General features: G+C 42.2%; 1 protein-coding gene across 3 annotated transcripts in view; it reads left to right on the top strand.

Moving 5' to 3' along the window:
- Positions 1-21,441, top strand: part of tws (protein phosphatase 2 regulatory subunit tws) — a 905,968-nt gene that overhangs the window by 537,690 nt on the left and 346,837 nt on the right. For all 3 annotated transcript variants that reach the window (XM_067151365.2, XM_067151366.2, XM_067151367.2), the window contains exon 4: positions 15,823-15,887. The gene's annotated coding sequence lies outside the window, so the exon portion shown is untranslated. The remainder of the gene's footprint in view (positions 1-15,822; positions 15,888-21,441) is intronic.

The raw sequence follows: 21,441 nt of genomic DNA, 5'->3' as shown, positions 1-21,441 counted from the left end.
TATTATGTTTTCAATGACTTGCTATAACAAGTGTTGTAATTAAAATGACACAGTACCTCTAGTCAGTTCTTATATGGTTAAATAACATGTATTCCAGTATCAATCTGTAGTTACACATGGTTCGATTACGTGCAATCCTCAAAGGCGGGAATTCCCTATATCTCGAAACTTCAATAATTCAATATAAAATTCAGCTCCCACAGTGATTGGAGATATCAAGGTTCCTGTATACCGCGCATAAAAAATTATGTTATAACGCATCAGAAGAAATGATATAATATTTTCTTCATCATTTTGTTTACGGATCTGTGATAGTAATGTAAAGATGGCAGTATGGATCAGACGAATAAACACTGTGAATCTTACAGCTTTCCTGTTAAGGTGCATAAATGGTTCCCATTGATAAGTTTTAGTGTGAGATCCTCATAGTGGCAGTGTTAAAAGCTTGACCTGTATAGTGCTTTATCTAGATCTACAATATTAGTCCTGCATCCATCTCTTCGCACAGGCTAGAGTAAATTGTAGCTTCCACCGAAGTCCCAGTCAACATCCATGGCTGTGACAATAAGGAAGTTGCTGGGGTATGGGTAGTGCTGAGTAGTGCATCTGAGTGTAATGAAAGGTGCTGCTCATAGGGTCAGTCGTGCTGCAATAGTACTTTCTGACCCACTGAGGAAAGCAATGGCAAACTACCTCACTCCTCATCTTGCCTAGTACGCCTCATTTTGGTGCCGCCATTGGTTTTTGTTGTTTCCTTATAACCGCATAACCTTTGGTGGTGCTATTTGAGGATCCAACCAGCCTCTGGGCTGATTACCTAACAGACAGACATAATTCATACTTATTATTGTTGCACCGTCTGAGATCTCACTGACCTGAACGTTTTTAGTAAGTTATAATTGTTCCACCAAAATATTTCTAATTCAGAACTGTGCTGTTGTAGGCTAATTCTATTTTCATTGAAGAATTTGTAAGGAACAAAATATATATGCCAAAAAAATATAAATCGTGGAAAATTATCGCATCTTAAAGGTAGACGTCATCTGCGGTATTTAGCAAAATACGGTAGAATTGGTTGGTACTTTTAATATGATTTAAACTTCAAAAGAAAACTTACTTCAAAATACAAGAATTACTGCACAGAACTACTTCGTATATTCCAGACACAACTCAGGCCTAGTGGTTTGTGTCCTTGTGCAAGTAACTTAGAACCAAATGAGATTTTAATTAGAATGCGGCCAAGCTAACGATATAATTTGAACTTACGTGAAGTGCTATGCACCCGTCGTATGGAACTCACATGGTGGGAATTTGAAATGTTGCTGGGGCTAAGAAATTGAGATCTATGTTGGTTTAAATAAACATAACACTTAATCAGCCAAAAAGACCCACGCTTAATCGATGATGAAGGAGTCATTGAAACTAAATTGCATTGTGGTTTTTTTGAAGGCTAAACAGTAATTATTATCAATGTTGACGATCCACTTTAGTCGAGTTTAGACAAAGTGAAACTCCAATTAGCGACCAATTTCTGAGATAAAGTTGATTTTGACGAGTAAACACCGAATGTGTTGTCAGAGATCCTATACATACTGTCATCGTATGGAATGGTGTGTCGAATGAAGATTTTTCTACCTTTCAGATATTCAACTATTTCTTCTGTGTACGGCCCTACGGTTTTGGATATAAAGGCGTATATCCGACTACTGGTCAACACGGGGAGCTTGCGTCTACATTATAAGGTTCATTAATTTTGGTTTTAGTTTTAAATCTCCTGGCTGCGTAATTTAACTAACTGGTGGTGATATTTTCTAGTGGCTTAACGTCTCACCGACACAGACAGGTCTAATAGCGACGATGGGAAGGAAGCGGCCGTGACCTTAATTAAGGTACAGCTCCAGCATTTGTCTGGTGTGAAAATGGGGAACCACGGAAAACCATATTCAGGGCTGCCGACAGTGGGATTCGAACCCACTATCTCCCGCATGCAAGCTCACTGCCGTGCGCCCCTAACCGCACGGCCAACTTGCCCGGTAACTGGTGGTGAATAAAGTTTATTTAAAAGCCATAATTTCCAGTGTTTCCTAGTTAGAGTTAAAATAATTTTTACATTTCAGTCGGTCAACTTGGTTATTCATTTTTATTTCTGCCTAATGATTGATTTATCATTGTTTAAACTGTTTAACGGCCCAAATTAACTTGGAACTTAATCACGTTTTGCGTTGGCTGTGCATATATGCCCAAATGATTTAAATAGTTCAGTTTAGAATTATTACCTGCATGATTTAACGTAATTTAACAGACAACATTGATTCCGGTTGGTAGGAATTTCCTACTAGTATGTTTATTGTGCTAGACGATGACAATAATAATAATAATAATAATAATAATAATAATAATAATAATAATAATAATATCCTGACAAAGATTCTTGGACCAATCAAAGAAAATGGTGAGTACAGGAGACGACACAACAGCGATCTGTACCAGCATATGGAGAGGATAACGGACACGATTCGGAAAAGGAGGATTAATTTTTATGGCCATATAGCACGCATGAGCACACAGAGACAGACCAATAGCATCTTTTCCTACTTTCTTAACAACAAAACCAAGGGACCCTGGCTTATCGAAGTTGAAAAAGACCTTCAAGAAATAGGAATCACACTCGAAGACATCCAGAAACGTGCTCCTCTCTAGAAAAAGCTCCAGGGATACAAGAGGTTCCATGAAAGGCCAAAGTTGGAAACAGGCAAGAAGTGGACTGATGAAAGAAAGGAGGCTCACAGAACGAGAATGCGTGAGTACTGGGGAAGAATTAAAGCTCAAGGATGCAAACGGTTGCAATAACGTGGTCCACAGCAGGCCGAAACCAAGAAATAATAATAATAATAATAATAATAATAATAATAATAATAATAATAATAATTCATGTTCTAAATTCTAAGACGTTTCGATTCAACTACAGTGTTCTGTTTTGCAGTTAGACTGTGGTCCTAAATAAGAGCCTCAGTTCATTCCGGTGGCCAAGATTTTGAAATGAGACTCTTCTGCCAGCAGTTTTTCCTTCGAAAATGCTACAAAGGAAGTCATCGTGTCTAAATATATGACCCACGGTTTTCTCCTTCCTTCTACTATTCTCCTTAACGAGGCTTCTTTTATCATCTATTTCTCGGAGAGGTTGGGTGTTACTTTTCTACTGTGTCCAATTTGTTCGTGTTATTCTTCTTCCCATTTCCACCGCCGTTGCTTGTAATCTTTGTTTTTCGAATTTCCCAGTGTCCATTCAATAATACCGTCTTCCTTTGTACAAAATCAAGAGAGGCCACTCCTCTTTCGTACCAGGCAGTAATTATTTGGAAATGAGGCTTTTTCATCTGTCCCCGACATACTTCAGAAGTTCTGCCGGTACTCTGTCAGGACATGTTACTATCTTCTCCTTCAGAACCAACAGTGCCACTTCAGATTCTCTCATAGTTGTGCATGGACTCTTTCATTAATTTCGTCTTCCCCTTCAACATAGTTTACCAAGGTTACTGTGTCATCCCCACTGTACAGATCTTCCTCCGCTGTGACATCTCTTCGCTGCCTGTAAAGATATTACCATCTTTATCCTCCACCATAGTGAATTTTGTTCTTGATGTATATTGTAATATCCTAGCCTTCGCATATGCCTTATCTGCTCTTCCATTTCTTGTATCATGTTCAATTTCGGTGCTGATGACAATTCTCAACACTGCTTTCTGTGCTTCTCTAGTTGAAACCCAACCAAATTGTACAGTAATGATCACACTCATTTCCTTCCTAACCCTAGCTTCAGTTAATGACAAAGAACAGTTTTTCACTTCATTACCAAATGCACAGACACATAACCTTCTGCTTTACACCTCGATGATCTAGGTCCAACAACAGCAACTTTCGTCAAATCCACTTGGAGTGATGGGATTGACATGTACCCGATCTTAGCAGTTGAAGTGAGGTGGATTTGTTGAAATGCAGGCAGATAGTGCCGCTTAAATAGCAGAACACTCTTCCATCGATCCACACCTGCTCCCTTCACTAATACGTATCCATGTGAAAATCGTTTTCTCCCCCACGGAGAGTGTATAAATTGATGTCAAATACGTATTTTGAGACTAAGGCTATGGCATTCTTCTACCTAAATTGGAGGCTGAGCAAAGACGTATCAGAAACAAACGTAGATGGTTCAGTACGTAGGGTAGCAAGGTGCTCTTGTTCCATATTTCATTGCGATTTCTCATCACACCACAGCAGATACCACTTCTCTCACTAGGATAAGACCACGTCTGATATCACTTGCACTGACCTAAACAGCAAGCCAAGATGGCAGAGGCTGGTGGAATAGTGACTACACGTTGTGGTACGTAGTGTACATCTAGCTGCCACATCATCCATCACCTCGGGTACCGCCTTGTATATCCCTTTAAATCTAATTTGTGGCGTCCACGCAAATTGTGGTCACATGGTGACAGGTCTAGACTATAAGGGGGTTGTCTGGTGCAAGTCTTCGGATTTGGATTTTCGTAGCAGCAGCATCAGCAGCATTGTGGCACACAGCGTTATCTTGAAGAAGCAGGATGCGGCGGATCCAAATGTTACAGCTCTTGGGGAAATAGGCCACTCTTGCCTTTTGCTGCACTAATTTCACGAATAATTATTCTTTTGTCATCCTAAAGAAGACCTTGAACACCAAAACGTTGTGCGGCGTAAAGGCGGTTCTGGAACCATATGCTTGCGTGACTGTGGTTAGACGTTCTTGTCAGACGTTCACGAAATAACTTGTGCCAAGTACTTGAGGCTTCGAAAGTACATCAGTGCCGAACTGTGCACAAAATCTCCGCAAGATTTCAGCAGGTTTAACATCTTCACGTGCTAAAAGCTGAATAATTATGTGTTGCGTAAAATACACGTGCATTAAATTATCTTAGCGTAGCGCCGTGCGATGAGCGGCGAGAATTACTTAACAAATCATAAGGATCAACGACTTTGGATGGAAATATCCTCTTAGTATGGTGATGGACAAAGAGTAGAGGCAACGCCTCTGGAATCCATAACTGGAACAGCCTCTGTTCTCCATGTAGTGAACGGCTGTTTCAATTAACGTGCAGAAAGCAAGGGGAAACAACTGCATGAATCTTTCCCAAGAAATGGAATCGTGGACAACGGTCTTAAACTATGTTTAAGTTACTGATCATGGACCTCGAGATATAAATTCCGGAACGGGAGGGAAAAACTGAAAGGTCTCTCAGGTCGTCATCACATGAAGTCTACCGAGCTCGATAGCTGCAGTCGCTTAAGTGCGGCCAGTATCCAGTATTCGGGAGATAGTAGGTTCGAACCCCACTGTCGGCAGCCCTGAAAATGGTTTTCCGTGGTTTCCCATTTTCACACCAGGCAAATGCTGGGGCTGTACCTTAATTAAGGCCACGGCCGCTTCCTTCCCACTCCTAGCCCTTCCCTGTCCCATCGTCGCCATAAGACCTATCTGTGTCGGTGCGACGTAAAGCAACTAGCACATGAAGTCCTTGCAAACAACAGAAGTTAACTTGTAGAATAGGGAACTACAATGTAAGAATATTATTGTAAATGAGAAATGTGGAAGAAGTGAAGAATTCTATGGAGATTACTGGCATTGGCATCATGGGTGTTTGCGAAACAGGGCGTCCAGAACATAGAGATTTAAACACAGATAATTTCAGAAGTGATTCACAATGGCAGTGAGAAGTAATGGTGGTGTTGTCATATTCCGCGGGAAGTGGAAAAATATGTGGTCAGCATCTACCACGTAAATATTCGTTTGATAATTATGAATCTAGTGATAATGCAGACTTACTGCCCAACATCAGCAGGTATCGATGATGACGTAGAGTTCATTTATGAGAAAATCGGTGGATTATAGAATTAGTACATGACAAAATAAACTTCATTTTAATTGGAGACTTTAATGATTTTAATGAATTGGTTACTTTAATGCAGATATAACTCACACATAAACTCAATATATATAGCGAAGTTTGGTCTGGGCGAAAGAACCCCAGGCAACAACAGCACCAGAATGGTTGTAACAAATACACTTAGTACTCAACAGAATAAATACATGGAAATCGCCTGAAAATATCAGACGTTCTCAAATTGAATATATTCTAATGAGACAGCGTTTTCGCAAATACCACACCAACTCAGGACCATAACCTAGTAATGGTTAAATGTAATGTCATTTTCAAAAAATTCAACGTTCCTCTAAAATGAAATAGCGTTTAGATGTAGCAAAGGCTTTTCAGTCTGTCAAACACATAGCAAATACAATGTAAATTAAAACACTAAAAGCATATCTGTAAAACACACACTAACATACAAAGAATGACATGTTTCGTTCTACAAGAACATCCTCAGATTCTATCAAATCACTTAAAATAAGCTTATATATGTACAGTATTGTTTACGTAGCGTAAACTTGTCAATGATAGAGAGATGAGTGATAACAACAGACTTAACATCGGCAGTCTAGATAAATACGTAAGTTTTTCACTATATTATAATTGTATATAATTTATTTTTTGTCATTACTGTTTCATGTTATCACTCATCTCTCTATCATTGACAAGTTTACGCTACGTAAACAATACTGTACATATATAAGCTTATTTTAAGTGATTTGATAGAATCTGAGGATGTTCTTGTAGAACGAAACATGTCATTCTTTGTATGTTAGTGTGTGTTTTACAGATATGCTTTTAGTGTTTTAATTTACATTGTATTTGCTATGTGTTTGACAGACTGAAAAGCCTTTGCTACATTTAACTAAGTCAACACTGGAAAACATGGCTTCATTTTTAACAAAATAGCGTTTAGAAGTTAAAAAAAAACGGCGGGGGCAAGAGATGTTCAAAGTTTAAGTAATGAAGAAGTGATAAGGACTGGAGGAGGAGACTCAGGATGTAATGATGTAAAGAATGGAATTAAAAGAGCTGCAGACAATGTACTTGGAGAAATAAATCTGAAGTCAAGGAAACCATGGATAACTCAGAAACAGGCAGAAAAAAGAAGGAAATACTGAAGATTGCAAGATAGTAAAAAATCAGATCTCAACCGAATTCCAGGCCAAGAAAGAACGGTTGACTGTTGAGGGGCTGGCTTTCTAACCCTAACTTGGCAGGTTCGATCCTGGCTCACTCCGGTGGCATTTGAAGGTGCCCAAATACGTCAGACTCGTGTCGGTAGATTTACTGGCACGTAAAATAACTCTTGGGGGACTAAATTCCGAAAACCGTAAAAATGAAGTTATTGTTGTTATTATTCTCGGACAAATGTTGTAGTTATATTGCCTTTTGAACGATAATCGCCGCCACCCAGATCTGATTAGTATCAGTATGAAGAGGTATCTACTTCAAATATTTCAATGTGTCAAGTTACAATGTAGAATTATATAGCTGTCTTTGGGTACTTCAAAATTCAATCTAGTATACCTTGCATATTTCATGTGGAATAATGCTATTTTTTAAAAGCAAAAACCAACGAGCTAGACTAGCATAGAGAGGCGGAAGCGTTGCCTGGGTGAAGCTAATAGAACGAACGTCCGCCATGTTTCCTGTGGTCACACAAGCAAGGGAGCATGGCTCTTGAATGGAGAAAAGTGTAGAAAATACGTACTTTAGAATAACTTGGGCTGAATTAAAGACCGTTAGCCGAAAGCTTTAAAGCATTAAAAATCATAGACTGCGAATACCACCACTTTATCACATTGCGGCACGAGGCCAACATCACGATCAGCTGATTGTAGGGTAGTTCGAAATCTTTGCAATTTTACATACGAATAGGCCTCGAAATCGGAACAAGAGCGTTACCCTGCTTGGTTGTTGTGGTTAAGCGTAAATTACAATAAAAACCGTGGACGTAAATATTTATGACAGAAATCCTTAAAATGAAAGGTACCTACAATAGTTTACAACCTCATTCTGATCATATTTTATAAGGTATCACTTCCCCATGAGTACTGCCTTTATTTATTTATTTATTTCTTAATCTGTTTACCCTCCAGGGTTGGTTTTTCCCTCGGACTCAGCGAGGGATCCCACTTCTACAGTGCTCTGGAGCGTGGGACTTTGGGTCGGGGGATACAACAGGGGGGACGACCACTAACTCGTCCAACCGGCCGCCCTTGCTATGGTGAACAGGGGCCTTGTGGGGAGATGGGAAGTTTGGAAGGGACAGACAAGGAAGAGGCAAGGAAGGGCCGTGGCCTTACGTTAGGTACCATCCCGGCATTTGCCTGGAGGAGAAGTGGTAAACCACGGAAAACCAGTTCGAGGACGGCTGAGGTGGGAGTCGAACCCGTCTCTACTCAGTTGACCTCCCGAAGCTGAGTGGAGCCCGTTCCAGCCGTCGTACCACTTTTCAAATTTCGTGCCAGAGCGGGAATCGAACCCAGGCCTCCGGGGGGTGGCAGTTATACTCACGGTAATCACTACACCACAGAGACAGTCCATGAGTACTGTACCACTATAATTTTTTCTTGTAATAATTTATTACAACATAGGGGGCATATCATTTTTTCCCATTACCATATCATACTGGGGTTACTAGCTGAAAGCTAACGTTGAAAGTTGTCCATTATGAAGTGTAGCCTAGTTTTAAATACCAATGCAACTGACATCTCCAATAAAGGTTGCATAAATTTCACAAATATCAGTAAAATGCTGTAATTACCATGCTTGGTGTACGTTTGACCGAAATAGGTGACTTTTCGCGGTTACGTTTCCTTGGCGGTAGGCGCTCCATTTTCTTTGTTTGTAAATGTCAAGGAAAACTGAGTAGGGTTAGAACGGCATTTGCCAGTAACCGCCGTTGGTCATTTGTTTCATACAGGTACTTATCTTCGAAATGTACAGAGCGTAAGCGACTGTATTTGTTGGAATACCATTTTTATCTTTTCGTCCTCACAACCTATTGTTCCGTCAATCCCTTGTTCTTTAAAGGAAATCTGAAATATAATCCGATAAATAATTACCGTGGCTATCAGTACTTCCGCTGTGTAAGCATTAAGATGCATTTAATTACAAACAGAAATTACAAAAAGTGATCTCGCCTATCATTCAGTAATGCTGATTTAAAATACGATATATCCTTGGTTTTATTACTCCGATTAGTACAACCATACACTGAGCATACGGCTAGCATTCTTGAAAGCGAGAATTTATCTTTTCACTTCTTGAAAACTTACGAAAACTTACGAAATTAAATTGCCATGCACATTTTCCCTGTCATCTCAACCCATGTTCTCGCTCCAACTCGCTTTGTTTTGACAACCGTTAACATGGCTGCCCTTTATCAACTTGCTTCCGCAGGGAGCGCTGATGTCAGGCATACAGCCCCTCTATGTTATTCTAGCTCGTTGGCAAAAGCAATTATTTTATTCAAATGTAAGATATTTTAGGAATATTTATGTCTCGTTTTATTGTACGAGGGGCATACTATATTGTTTTACACTTTATCTTATGTACGTTCGGGTATGTTCACATTTCACTTTTGAAGATGGTGACATGTAACTAGTGCCTTGTTCCAACGTTTGGTAGCAGCACACGAACAGAGCCCAACGAATGCACTCGTCATAGCCATTTCATTAACAACACTGTCAGCGTAGGAGCAGACAACATGGAAAGCAACTATCAGGGACAGAGCTATACGACTTGGTTCCTATGGAAAGAAGGCTTGACCACTGTAGAAATTCATTGGCACTAGGTGGCAGTTTGTGGAGAACATGCGCCGTCACGGAAAACAGTTTACAAGTGGGTGGAAGGTTGGAAAACAGGGAGCACATCGGTGGACAGGGGAACCAGTTCTGGAAGGAATGTGACAGTGTCAACACCAGCCAACATTGCCCGGGTCGAACAGCCCATCCAAGGAAACAAATGCATTACATTTACGGAAATGAAGGCAGCCACGGAAATTAGCCGAAACACCCTGCAGCGGATCGTGCACGGCCACTTACAGTTGGGGAAGGTGTCATCCACGTGGGTGTCTAGACTCTTGTCTGCAGACGCAGATCAAAGGCGTGTGGACGTGTGCAGAACTTTTGCAACGCCATGATCAAGATCCAGCCAATTTCATGGCTAGGCTTGTGACTGGTGATGAGACATGGCTCCATTACCATGAGCCACAAACGAAACCACAATCGATGCAATGGAAGCACAGGGGCAATCCACCGCCAAAGAAATGTTGAACAGTGCCATCAGTTGGCAAGCGAATGACGACAATGTTCTGGGACACAAAGGGCATCATCCTTATTGACTGGCTGGAAGTTGCGGCCACAATTAACAGTGCAGCACATGTGTTAACCCTTAAGCGCTTACGTCATGCCATTCAAACTAAGCGGCCAGGAAAATGGGCTAAAGGTGTGCTTCTGCAACATGACAATGACCGGCCCCACACTAGCCGAGAGACCACAGCTGCCATTGACCAAATGGGATTCACGGTGCTGCCACACCCCTCATACCCTCCTGACTTGACACCAAGTGATTATCACCTGTTCGGGAACATGAAGAAACCTCTGCGTGGTCGCCGTTTTGCTGATTTTGCAGAACTGGACGCAGCTGTCAAGGCATGGGTTCGCAGCACTCCGAAAGAACGATTTCAGTAAGGTCTGGAGAGACTGACACATCGATGGCAAAAGTGCATACAGTTACAAGGAGATTATGTTGAGAAGGTGGACGTAACAACTGATGTGTAATGTAGAAAAGAATAAGTGGAAATAATATACTACGCCCTTCGTATTTTATGATCATCGTAGCCATTACTCATTCCTGAATGTAGTGACCCCATGAACGTGTTCTGTTCTTGATGTATTTTAATTACGCCATCCATTTCAATCTTTTATTCTCATCCGAAGGGATTCTGCAGTGATCTTTAGTTGTTCTATCCATCAACAAACTTTCCTTCCGCGCGGTCGGTTGCCGTCGAACTTACCCTGTTCAGTAATATTTTTGATGTTCTGTCCATCTCGTCTCCTCACCTGACCAAAGAACTGCAGTATTCCCTCGTAAAACTAAGCAGTTAATCCTTTTGGTATTTTAAGTTCTTGTAAGATTTAAATATTGGCGCGTTTGTCCGTCCCTCTGTATCCTATTTCAAAGGAGTCAGTATTATTGTTATCGTTTATCTTGATAGTTAATGTCTCGCGCCCATTGAAGAAGACAGAGAAAAGAACTGTCTCCACAAGACGAACCTTTGTGTCATTTGTGATAGCTCTATTTTGCAGAGTTTTTAGAGCTTACTCTTGGTGACTTTTCCAAGGGCATTGCTCCTTCTATTTCTCTGAACTTCCTGAAACGTTTTTACAGTGTTTCGAAGTAAACAAACTTGTAATCCCTCTTCTGTGAAATGAGCCTTATTTCCTCGATCAATTACCATAACCTTCGAGTTCGCTAAAATGATCTTTAATCCGTATTATAGGCTGACATTTTATTCTGTCCAGCATGTCTACGAGTTCTGACTCACTGTTGACAAGAAGAACGGTATCATCAGCAAAGCAAAAGTCGTTCGTTCTTCTCCGCCAATTGAAAATCCTGCAACCAATGCATCTCGTGGTTTTCTGATGAAGTATTCACCGTAGATGTTGAACATTCGAGGAGATAAGACAATAATCAATTATAATTAGTTATGTTTTGTGTACAGATGGGAATATTGCCACTAATGCATCTACTTCGTAACCCAAGGCCGGCATGAACCTGTACAGCCATTTGACACGGTTAAGGCTATTTATCTTCTGTGACGAGTCTTAAACCCTGACCTGTCAGACAGCAGAGTTTATGTGTAGTGGTTGTGCAAAGTGATAATTGTCAGGGAGACGTCACTGAGCGTCTCACGCACACCAATTTATTAAGGCAGCACTCAATAATTGAATCCACCCTAGAATGCACTTCACTACTATCTAGAATGCAGAACCGGGTATTACCCACGCAGGACTGCAGGCTTTAAGGAGGAGACTTTATGTCTGCTTCCTCAGACTAAGGTTTCTGCACAGTTTTACCGTGCAGTCTAGGGCCTGGATTTTGACGCAGACTCACTTAGTGCATCGTAAGTATCGTCTAGACCATTGCTTCTCAAAGTGTAGCACGTGTACCCCTAGGGATATGCGAGCAGCTTTCAGGGGAAAATGTGAAGGAAAAAAAATCAGAGAAAGCGAAAATATTTACTTTAATTCAATACACATAAAGTTGGAGAAGGCCGTTCTCGATTCTTTCACAGTCTACAAAATATTTGTCATTTACCAATGTAGCAAGTGTTTATGATGGCCGTGACATTTCGAAGTTGGAAAACTTAACATGCAATTGTTGGTAGGCCTTTACAATTATTTCATAGCATTTCAGTGACTGTTACGACGTTAAGTATGATTTCAACAACAGTGAGAATTTAAAACTAAGAAATATATTTAACGTCAACCGTTTGTTTTCACTTTCATGTGAAATAGAGACGCGAGTTTAAATTGTTTTTAGGCTTGCATCTAGTGGTTTGTAAACATACAAACAGAAAACGATGTGTTATTTTACTACCATTGGATAATATTTGATACAGACACAGACTTTTTAAAACAACTTTTGATGTGTTATAAACTGAATTTCCTTTCACGACCTAGTCTTATTGTTTAGAGAGAGCATTTGAAAGAAATGTTTTAATCAATAAAAACCTACCTTAATAACTTTCCAGGTGCTCATATTTTTAAGCCCCATCATTTAGGGAAGGGGTACATTCAACCTTTAGCTTGAGTGAAGGGTACAATGATAGAAAAGTTTGAGAACCTGCTGTAGAGAGACGTCAGTAACCCTAAAGCTCAAGCTAACCTAATTGTTAAACCGCTGTGTAGATTAGAGGGTATTTGATTACCATCAAATAGTTTTTATTTTGACAATATTGTATAAATATTGTTCATCAGTTGCGTCAGTCCCTCGTCGTACAATGGTCGGATCGACTTCATCAGTCGACTAATAATTATTCATGATATAATATTTGGTCATTTTATGATGGTGATAGTAGTCTCCGTGGCTCAGGCGGCAGCGTGTGGGCCTCTCACCGCTGGATTCCGTGGTTCGAATCCCGGTCGCTCCATGAGAGATTTGTGCTGGACAAAGCGGAGGTGGGACAGGTTTTCTCCGGGTTTTCCCTGTCATCTTTCATTCCAGCAACACTCTCCACTATCACTTCATTTCATCTGTCATTCATTAATCATTGCCCCAGAGGAGTGCGACAGGCTTCGGCAGTCGGCACAATTCCTATCCTCGCCGCTACATAGGGCTTCATTCATTCCATTCCTGACATGGTCGAAGGACTGCAAACAGGCTGCGGATTTTCATTTTCATGATGATGATGATAACCGGTAGAGGCACGGTTTTGTGCATTCTACCAGAATGTTTCAAAACTGGCGGGAAAGTGCAGAAATCTCCAGATTATCCTGTGCTGTAAGAATTGGACTCCTGACATTTGGGTTGCGAATGATATGATGTCCTGGGCTTTAAGCGTTAACTTATTGTTTCTACTTTTCTACACCGATACTCATTGCTCTTTCACTCTTATTAACTGAAAGGTAATCACTTAATTGAAGGTTTGGCTGAGTTACTTAGAGTCTTAGAGTCTGCGGAGAGGTTTGGAATTTAATCCAGGCTTTTGGCACGCGTGCGGGTCATCAGAAATTCTATAACACTACCTCCCCTATCCTGCCGGCCAACATTATGTTGGTAAAAATATATTCAACGAACGGAACTCGAACATACTGATCGTGGTGTCAGAGAACGTAGACTTACGTGCTAACGACCATGGCCACCAAGTAGAATGCTCTTCGCGGTGCTTATGGATAGAGATAAAACCAGAATGAACGATGGCATTTTTCACTGACAGTTCAAGTATGATGTTCGTCACTGCAGTGTTCTTGTAACTCTCAACTGGTATCAGTTTAAATCTCTCAAACATATCTGTGAAGTGCAACAGAAGCCAGGATGTACGCATTTTGGCATCACGTCGATAGATATACCTACGTCATCATGGCGAATATGCGACGACTTCGCTGATAGAAATGTAGAGTATTTGTCTTTTTCTTTCTTTCTTTCTTTCTTTCTTTCTTTCTTTCTTTCTTTCTTAATCAGTTTACCCTCCAGGTTTGGTTTTTCCCTCGGAATCAGCGAGGGATCCCACCTCAAGGGCAGTGCCCTAGAGCCGTAAGACTTTGGGGCAGTTGGATACAACTGCGCAGGAGGACCAGTATCTCGGTCAGGCTGCCTCACCTGCTATGCTGAACAGGAGCCTTGTGAGGGGATGGGAAGATTAGAAGGGGTAGACAAAGAAGAGGAAAGGAAGCGGCCGTGGCCTTAAGTTAGTTAGCATCCCGGCATTTACCTGGAGGAAAATTGGGAATCAACGGAAAACCACTTCGAGGATGGCTGAGGTGGAAATCGAACCCACATCTACTCAGTTGACCTCCCGAGGCTGAGCGGACCTCGTTCCAGCCGTCGTATCACTTTTCAAATTTCGTGGCAGAGCCGGGAATCGAACCTGGGTCTTCAGGGATGGCAGCTAATCACATTAACCATTACACCACAGAAGCGGACATTTTTCTTTTAAAAAATACGAAAGTGGTGGTCGTGAGATGTTCATCGTATTTTTGTTGTAAAGAAGACAAGACATCAGTCTATAACTGGTATCAATTTCAGCTGTTGAAACCTCGTTTTCTCAATATCGCCGTGAATGACAGGATTAGGTATTTTATATATAGTGTATAGATAGGTAATCAGTGTTGTTTTTGTATCTATTTTGATGAAATGAATCACATCATAAACAATAACATGATGACTTTATACCCCATTTGGATATAACGACACAAAGGACTCCACCGAGCGGAGTGGCTACACCTGAACAGCTCTGCAGTCGGTAGGCGGTGGATTAAAAAACCCACCGTCGGCTGTCCTGAGAATGGTTTTCTGTGGTTTCCCGTTCTCACTTCCAGGAAATGGTGGGATAGTTCTTGTTTATCGGCCGCAGCCGATCCCTTCTCCTTCCTCCTTCACTGCACCTCGGATCATAATATAGAGAGAGCGCCACCCTCTGCGTGGCTCGCTGCACCCCTTCAGGGTACGGAGTGAAAAGAAAAAGTACTCTTTGTGCTCTCCTGGTGGAAAAACAAAAATGTTACCTTGTTCTGACGCATAAGACCTGCAGTCGGTTCATTGACGAAGTGTTGAGTGTTTATACTTCGACACCTTAAAGCACCAGTGATAATACGTAACAGGCCTACTTCACGACACGACCACGAGCTTAATCAGACGTCATGGTTGCACAAAAGATGTTTTAGTTTCAGAGACACACTTCTTGCAGTGCCGATTCTACATCTGGGAGTGGGTATAATTATCTCGTTAAACTACATCGCCAGACAATGTCCGGCTCCATGGCTAAGTGGTTAGCATGCTGGCCTTTGGTCCAGGGGGGTTCTGGGTCCGATTCCCGGCAGGGTCGGGGATTTTAACCTTAACTGGTTCATTTCGATGGTTCGGGGCTGTGTGTGTGTGTTGTCTTAAGCATTGGAAATCATCCTGAAGTAGGGCCCCATCCTCACAGATGCTCAGATCGCCTATACGGCGTCAACTCGAAAGACCTGTACCAGGCCTCTCCGGAGGCCACACGCCATAAAAAATAAATAAAAACAGTACTTTTCTCTAGTATCTAGACTACAATACACAATACCTGTAATGAATATATGGTGGTATGATGACACGGAAAAGTAAGTGAATTCTGAGACATGCCTTCATTTCTGTGTTTCAGAGGAGCTTTGCTGCATGAGGTGCCGAAGGCAGAACTTCTCTTCAAATAATCTCGTCAATATCCAGGTGAGTTTTATTACATCAATTGGCAATAATACTTCAGAATAACAAACAGTAGAAAAGTAATTGTCTTGCGGAGGAGTGTCACTGTGGTTCCGAGGAAAATGTGCAAGGAAAGTTTAAATTTGTTTTGTGGGGATTTGATCAGCATATCATACTCACGACAATTTCACTTTAATAAGAAATGTTTGTATATTCTTATGAATGTTCTATTTCTGGACGCACATCAACTGATGTATCAGATGTCTCGTTGGACCTTTTGTCCGATATTCTCCTCTTCTGGCTTTGATGGCTCTAGGTTCGTGAGATCTAGGGAGCCTTTTTGTATTTCTATCTGGTAAAGCTTTATATGTTCCTTACCAAATGCATCCATTCTTCGAGATGTGGGAATTCTACCTCCTTCGATGGGCGTAACGAGCTGTTAATAATCTCGTTGTTCTGTCTTTGTGACATTTCGCTCTCGCTACCAGGTCACACAACTCCAGTCGATGTTACAGTCAGTACTCCTTGTGATAAAACCTGGATCTGTAGGTAGACTGAAAAAAGAACACAGAGATGTACGACGTTAGTGGTATGGTCAGGCGACAGCATACAGTGGTGTGGTACCATACCAAACCAAAGCAATACTGTACATTCAGTTGGTTTCATCTGAAGACCTTTGCTATTTTAAGACATAATTTTTCATGTGTTTTAAATTGCACCAACTCAGATCTTTTGTCACTTTTCAGACCTCCTCGTCACGATCCTTAGTAGCATTTTCCTTTTGCTAGCGATTTAACGGCGTACTAACACGTGTTTCTGTTGACAATGGGGAAGGTCATGGCAAGGGCTGAGAAGGAAGTGACCAAGATCTTAATTAAGGTACAGCCTGAGCATTTGCCTAGTACGAAAATGGAAAACCACGGAAAAAACATTTCCAGAACTGTCAGCGGTGCGGTACGAACCAACTACAGTAACTTATCTCCCGGATTCAGGCTCACTGGTACGTGACTCAAACCGCTTAACCAACTTTCTTGGTCTGTTTTAAGACACTATAGCACAGTATCATTAGGCTCTGTGATAGGATCAGTGACGGCCACTCACCATCAGACTCGAAGGACTGCAAGTCTGGCTAACAGAGAATAGGGTTGAAACTATATACATCGACTGATGTTTCCTAAAGGCACATACATTTGTAAAAGAACGCCAACGTGAATCTTCAGTGCTGCAGAAGAGTAATTACGTGCCATGAGCCCTCCCTGCCCCATGTGGACCGACCAACGTTGATAAGGATACGTTCACAAATATTATGGTAAAGGTTCGCTACGTTTCGTTTTAGCTGAATGAACAAAGAGTGTGCCTTTTATTATTATTATTATTATTATTTTTAAGTTTTCAGTGAACTTCTTCTTCTTCTTCTTCTTCTTCTTCTTCTTCTTCTTCTTCTTCTTCTTCGTTATCTGCTTACCTTTCAGGGTCGGCTTTTCCCTCGGGCTCAGCGAGGGATCCCACCTCTACCGCCTCAAGGGTAGTATCGTGGAGCTTCAGACTCTGGGTCGGTGATACAACTGGGGAGTTTGACCTCACCCAGGTGGCCTCACCTGCTATGATGAACATGGCCTTGCGGGGGGACGGGATGATTGGAAGGGATAAACAAGGAAGAGGGAAGGAATAGGCCGTGGCCTTAAGTTAGGTACCATGCCGGCATTTGCCTGGAAGAGAAGTGGGAAACCACGGAAAACCACTTCCAGGATGGCTGAGGTGGGAATCGAAACCACCTCAACTCAGTTGACCTCCCGAGGCTGAGTGGACCCCGTTCCAGCACTCGTACCACTTTTCCAATTTCGTGGCAGAGCCGGGAACCAAACCCGGGCCTCCGGGGGTGGCAGCTAATCACACTAACCATTACACCAGAGAGGCGGACTATAATACATATTACCGATAAATGCAGTATGTTGACACTGATAGGCTGTTGGGAAGTGCGTCCTCTAATTCAACTTCTTCTCGAGATGTTCCAGTAAAAAACAGAAATCAAGGAAACATTGTCATGAATATGTGCAGCCTTCAGCAACTAACAACAGCAACTTCAGTACTCCTGTACGAATGTATAAAACGTGCTAAACTTCGAAGGTATCTTGAAGAGGAAAAGACATCCGGATAATTCTTGTTGACTGAGCGAGTTGGCCGTGCGGTTAGGGTCGCGCAGCTGCGAGCTTGCATTCTGGAGATAGTGGGTTCGAACCCCACTGTCGACAGCTCTGAAGATGGTTTTCCGTGGTTTCCCATTTCCACACTAGGTAAATGCTGGGGCTGTACCTTAATTCAGGCCACGGCCGCTTCCTTCCCTCTCGTAGCTCTTTCCTATCTCATCGTTGCCATAAGACCTATCAATGTCGTGCGACGCAAAAAACTTGTAAAATAATGCATCGGGAAGCAGTGATGAAAGAGCAATCCTTGCTTCGCATTCAGTGTCATCATATTTTTTTCTATTGTTTTTACGTTAACCTCAAAACCTAATCTGCCCATTATTACGGTGATGACTTTGAGGAGCCATGGAAAGAGGATCCGCAGTGCTAAGAATTTTGAAAACAACTGGCTGGCCAACTTTTTTTTTTTTTTTTTTTTTTTTTTTTTTTTTTTTTTTTTTTTTTTTCGTCCCACCGACACAGATAGGTCTTATGGCGGCGATGGGATAGGAAAGGGCTAGGAGTGGGAAGGAACCGGCCGTGGCCTTAATTAAGGTACAGCCCCAACATTTGCCTGGTGTGAAAATGGGAAACCACGGAAAACCATCTTCAGGGCTGCCAACAGTGGGGTTCGAACCTACTATCTCACGAATACTGGATACTGGCCGCACTTGTTTGGAATCAAGTATACTGTATTACCGAACTTATGGCTTGAAATGTCTTAAGGGTTCCTGAAGAGACATCACGCTCCACTGTTTTAAGAATCACTAATGTAGGGCTGAGGGCATTGTGAGTATTGATTGTTATGGAACTACGAGTGTGTCATGCTGTGAGTTACTCAACGCGGCTGAACTGGCTCATTAACTACTGTACTAGAATAGCGGTCAAGTGCACTCAAACCTGTTGCCCCGCCCACGCCGCTCATTACGTCAAGTCAACACTAGTGTACTACAACCAGTCATCACTTTCACTTTCAGCTGCAAGCGCCGAGAACATCGGAGGAAGAAGTCCAGGGCATAGCTGCGCGTGTGCGCACTAGCAATGTAAAGTAAACAGGAACTTACAGTAGATCTGCATGTAGATTTCGTAATTGCCTTATAATAATAATATTAATAGTAATAATTATTTATGGCCTCAGCTACCGTGTGCAGGCAGTTTTAATTTGACGCCATCTTTTCGGCCTGAGTGTCAGTTTCGACGTTCTGTTTTACTCTACCAGATGGCGAATTACACCGGATCTCCCTTTGGTGATCTATAACTGTGTTTTAATTTTTTTTCACGGTTAAACACTACGAGATATTTTATATACCGACATCGTACGGCATGGAGTGTGAAATTGACTTTTTTTTTTTTCACGTCCTTCTAAATTTCGACTACATCTGCCGGTTTCAAATTCGCGATTGTGCGAATCTGAGGTCGACACTCTGCCGCTGACGCACAGTGGGAGCTAGTGAGCGGTGGGTCGGTAGATGCAGAATAGGTTTCGGCCCATAGTTGGCCGCGGCTGGCCCGTGATGCAGCAGGTTTGCACTCTGACCGGCTAACCGAGCAGAGGAGGGGTGGCCACGGCTCTACCGTGGCTCTACGCATCTGTATTCGGGAGACGGGACAGGGCTGGACCTCACGGCTGGTCTCAGCCGTCGGCTGTCCTGAGAATGCTTTTACGTGGTTTTCCATTCTCCTCCACTAAGGCGAATGCCGGGACAGTTCCTAGTATAGGCCACGGCCGCCAATCCGCTCACCTTCTCCGAGCATCTCCTTCACCGTAATAAATCTCCCGGCCTGAGAGACGACGTCGCCGTCTAAGAGGCCCGCCTCCCTCTTCAAGGGAAGAATGAAAACGTTTTAGTAGTAGTAGTAGTAGTAGTAGTAGTAATAGTAGTACAGTGGTGCTGAGAGAGATAGACAGATCGATAGATAAATGACCTTTTTTGTTAGTGGCTTTACGTCGCTCTGATAGGTCTTATACAGATAGGTCGTATGGAGACGATGGGATAGGAAAGGGCTAGGAGTTGGCCTTAATTAAGGTACAGCCCCAGCATTTGCCTGGTGTGAAAATGGGGAAACCACGGAAAACCATCTTCAGGGCTGCGGGCAGTGGGATTCGAACCCACTATCTCCCGGATGTAAGCCCACAGCTTCGGGCCCTCAACCGCACGCCCAACTCGCCCGGTAATGTTTTTATTGGTGGCAAAGTTAGGGATCAAGGCTTTCTCTTACACTTAACCACTAGAAAAGTATACAGTGCATCTATATAACTTATAATTTCAAATGCATACATCACAAATAATATAGCAATAATAAAAATATTAATATTTATTTATGTATTTATTCGCGTCCAAAGCATCACATTATACAGTATATACAATACATAATTTCCTTCTTCTTTTACCGCTTTTCCCACATCTGTGGGGTCGCGGGTGGGAACTGTGTCGCACATGTGGATCTGGCCTTGTTTTACGGCCGGACGCCCTTCCTGAAAGAAAAACAAGTCATTCAAGGGAGAAAAAGATTTGATTTTTTTTTTTTTTTTTTTGCTACGGGCTTTACGTCGCACCGACACAGATAGGTCTTATGGCGACGATGGGATAGGAAAGGCCTAGGAGTTGGAAGGAAGCGGCCGTGGCCTTAATTAAGGTACAGCCCCAGCATTTGCCTGGTGTGAAAATGGGAAACCACGGAAAACCATTTTCAGGGCTGCCGATAGTGGGATTCGAACCTACTATCTCCCGGATGCAAGCTCACAGCCGCGCGCCTCTACACGCACGGCCAACTCGCCCGGTAAAAGATTTGATGAGACACGTCTTGAGTTCAGTTAGTTTTCATGGGAAGTGTAACTGGTAAGAGCAACAGAGATAGATCAGGGCATGAATATTACAAACAGATTAGAATAAATGCACGAAATAAAAGGATTAGCTCAGGTTAACTCAGGATAGAGGAGCTGCATTAACCTAGTCTATGGACTGGTGCCCCAAACAAGAAGCCCAGATCCGTCTGTAACGAGTTAGTGCTGATAGTGCATTATGTCCTCTCGTATGCGGTAGAACGAGTTTGTAACTTTCACTGACTTATCTCAATTTTCTTCTTGGATTGGAGAGTGTGAAGGTCACTGTCTCGTTCAGTGAAGACAACAATGGGAAATGAGTTCACTCCTGAGTTCTTTAATGCGCCTAGAAAACGACACGCAGGCTTTCTGTCACTGCTGTTTATGGCACTGTTGGAGATCCAACGGCCCTTCGGGTTGAGGACTACCAGCCTTCAGGGTGAGAATTACAGTGGCTTAGAAAAGTATAAAGATACCTCCTTGTAGATGGTCATCTGCCCTTATACTTTTCTAATATCTAATCTTGTGATAAGTATGGTGTTATTTGAATTAAAACTGAATCGTATTGGTG

Source organism: Anabrus simplex, chromosome 7 (genome assembly GCF_040414725.1).
Source record: "Anabrus simplex isolate iqAnaSimp1 chromosome 7, ASM4041472v1, whole genome shotgun sequence".
NCBI classification, from domain to species: domain Eukaryota; kingdom Metazoa; phylum Arthropoda; class Insecta; order Orthoptera; family Tettigoniidae; genus Anabrus; species Anabrus simplex.
This window is presented reverse-complemented; position numbering and strand designations above follow the sequence as displayed.